Source organism: Amborella trichopoda, chromosome 9 (assembly GCF_054954075.1).
Source record: "Amborella trichopoda isolate Santa Cruz 75 chromosome 9, AtrichopodaSantaCruz75HAP2 v2.0, whole genome shotgun sequence".
NCBI classification, from domain to species: Eukaryota; Viridiplantae; Streptophyta; class Magnoliopsida; order Amborellales; family Amborellaceae; genus Amborella; species Amborella trichopoda.
In genome coordinates this window covers 19703803-19707241 of record NC_142344.1, presented here as the reverse complement: position 1 = coordinate 19707241, position 3439 = coordinate 19703803, and the positions used below count along the sequence as shown (strand labels likewise).

The 3439-nt window shown below is 41.4% G+C and overlaps 1 non-coding gene across 1 annotated transcript; it reads right to left on the bottom strand.

Moving 5' to 3' along the window:
* Window positions 1-409: 409 nt before the first annotated feature.
* LOC18436379 (geraniol 8-hydroxylase) lies at window positions 410-3220 on the bottom strand. The gene is made up of 2 exons (XR_016041377.1): window positions 2440-3220; window positions 410-1009 (listed from the first exon to the last, which is right to left on the bottom strand). It is a non-coding gene; the product is annotated as a geraniol 8-hydroxylase (transcript).
* Window positions 3221-3439: the final 219 nt, after the last annotated feature.

The following is a 3439-nucleotide window of genomic DNA, read 5'->3' as shown; positions in this document are numbered from 1 at the left end:
AAACCATTATATCGATCATCTGGAGTTGATCATTACGGTCATAAAAAAAATTAAGATTCAAAACTCTAAAAAATGTGTTGATTTTAACAAATTATTTTGACCGTCCACTTCGTCCTAAAAATAAGTGTTCAAAGATCCACAAAATCTGTATATTTTTTTATTGTCAATGTTGAAAATTGATTTTAGAGTCATCATGAAAATGTTTTTTGTCGAATGTACTTTCCATATAAAGATTTGAGGTGAGGCTTTATTTGATTTGTCCTTGGTGTTATAGAAACTTCATGCATAGTCTCATAGTCTACAATCCCAATGAAAATTATTAAAATATAACTCCCCAAGCATCTAAATATCAGGCCGGAGAGTCTGCCTTGCACTTGGCAAATCACGAGCCTGCCTTGCACATGGAAAATCACGAGCCTTGACGAGGGATCAGTCGAAGTGGAACCAATTTTTGCAAGGTGACCCCAAACTTATCCCTCATATCCATCTCCTCTGCTTTCAGTCCATCAGGAAGCTCCCAATCGAAATAATGCAACAAAGACGTAAGCATCAAGTGGACCATGTGAACCCCAAGAGGAAGGCCAGGGCATGTCCTCCGCCTTGCGCCAAACAGAATAAATTGGAAATCATTGCCCTTGTAATCCACATTGGATCCCAAGAATCTTTCCGGCAAGAAAGGTTGTCAGATTGTCCCACACTTTAGGGTCTCTTCCAATGGCCCAATAGTTGATCAACACTTGTGCATGTTCCGACACTATGTATCCGGCCACATTTACAGTCGTATCAGCCCTATGGGGGATGAGAAGCGGTACGGGGGCGTGGAGCCACCATGTCTCCTTCACCACAACTTGTAAGTAAGGGAGTCGAGATATGTCCGACTCTTCCACAATGTGTTGTGGACCACCGAGGGTCCTTGAGAGCTCCATCTTAGCCATGGCCATCTTGTCAGGGTTGTGAAGGAGCTCGGCCATTGCCCACTCCACACTAGTGGAGCTAGTATCGCTTCCCACTGTAAACAACTCTTGAGTACCATAAAAACATGGCTCCCTTAGTAAAATTAGGGGTGGTGATAGGTCAATTTGGGTTTGGGTCGACCTGGGCCCTGAACCGACACAGATCCAGGTTTTGAACTGAAATCCGACCCATCAAGTCCAAACCTTGGACCTGGTTTAGAACCTAGCAAATGTCTTTTGAAAAGTATCAAAAATAAAATAAGGGAAAGTATATAATAAGACCATTTACCTTTGGTACAAGGTGGTCACAATTAATCTTGACCATTGGATGTGAAATTGGGTGGTTGTCTTTATTTCATTGACCAAGCTCAAAGTTCAAAAGAAATTTTCTCGAACTTTGTGATACCCCCAAGCTATCAGATTTTACATTGAATGGTCGTAAGTAATTGTGACCCTCTGTACTAAACGTAAATGGTCTCATTATATACAATCCTATAACAATACATATATATATATATATATATATATATATATATATATATATATATATATATATATATATATATATATATATATATATATATATATATATTTAATTTTATTAGGTGTGGCTTGATGAGAAGAACACACGCTTAAAATTATAAGTGATTTGGAATTGTAGAAAAACAATTAAAATTCAAATACTACCAGACATCCCTGTTCGTCAGATCCTCGCAGATTCATTCTAGGCCGTTGAGCTTAAACTATTCTATGAGCTAGTGGGCTCACCCATGCTTTTTCCTATATATATATATGTGGAAGAGACTACGCAATGCTTATGCGCGAAAATGAATAGTATTTTTGCTCAAAGGCCCGACATAGTCTGATTTTTTCGAACAACGTGGATTAAAAGATTGCCACGAACAAAGCATGTCCATGACGGTTCGTGCATGGACACAACATGTTCATGCAAGGATTTTTTCACGCAAAATTGAAGCAAAAAATATATGGGGACCAGCACGACTCCCATAAGTCTGTAGCGGTTTTAAGGCAAAACTGTCACGGAGGCGAAACATTGTTGCAATTCGCCTATAGGCATTTTTAATACTTTTCATGTATATATATATATATATATATATATATATATATATATATACATACACACACACATTTATCTTTTATACATGGAGGTAACAATCATTTCCACTCGTTACATGTCAAATTGGATGGCTTGGGTGAGTCACGTAGTCCGAAATTGTTTTTTGAACTTTGTGTGTATTCAAAGACACGTTTACAACCACCCAATTTGAAATTTAAGGGATAATAATGATTGTGACCTCTAAATACGAAAAATTATGGTCTTTTGTGTGTGTGTGTGTGTGTGAATGTGTATATGTGTGAATATATCATTTGTGTGTGGGTTATTTTTCATTCTCAGCATAGCAGAGACAAGGGTAGTGTTGTACAGTGAGCAGAGCTAAGATCTCATTCTGCCTAAACTCCACACCGTTCTCCTGGTTAGAGTCAAGAATAATGCCGATAAAGTCGCCCTTGGCCACTCCACCTTTCTCTCTGGATTGTATACGTTCGTCAATTATCACATTGAGTAGCTGGTGTAACCTTTCGAAGAGTTTGTTGCTACGCCCCTTGAGGCCTTAGAGGTCCAGGCCCTTGAGCATCGGGAAATAGTCTGCATGGTTGGGTACACCAGATACTTCCATGATCGACCAAATGACATCCTTGAACTCGTGTGCTGACCCGGATTTGGGGTCAACCATTTCAGTTGAAAAGATCATGTTCGACACTAAATTCAGGGCTATGACGAAGGCAACACGCCCTATGTCCACTACCTGCTCAGTCTGTCGTATGAGCTCGACTATCTCATGGACCTTCTGGTAGCGAAGAGCCTACAAGGTGTCTACCCACTGGGGAGTGAAGAGTTGGGTGTTGCAGAGGCGGCGGAGGGCTTGCCAACGAGGACCCATTTGAGCCCACACTAGGGACCTGTTATGGTGAGACTTAATCTTCATTGCTTCGATGGCTGTGCACTCCGCAAAGGCAAGGTTGTTGTTCTATAACACCTCCTTGGCCATCTTAGATGATGAAACGACAATTGTTGTCACAAATCCAAGCTGCAAGGTCATGAGGGAGCCATGGATCTCCGCAAATGTAGCAAGGGTTTCATGCGGTCTGCTGCCTAGCCTGTGGCGGCACCCAACCATGGGGAGGCCCTTTGGGCCAGGAGGAAGGTGAGATTGTCGTTTTCTAATGAGAACCATGAGCGCTAGGGCTAGGGCTCAGAGTAGCAGAGAGAGGGCACATGCTACTGTTGACCTCTAGGCTTGCTCCATGGGCATGTTGTTATGGTAGGAAGTGTATGCTTTGCAAAGATGAAAGTCTCTGACTTGCTATTTATTCCATAATATGTATGTATTATCTCAGTTGCGTGGACGGCCAGGAACCTATGGATGTGGGGCCCTCTTGCTAGAAGTGGACGACGTGGAATC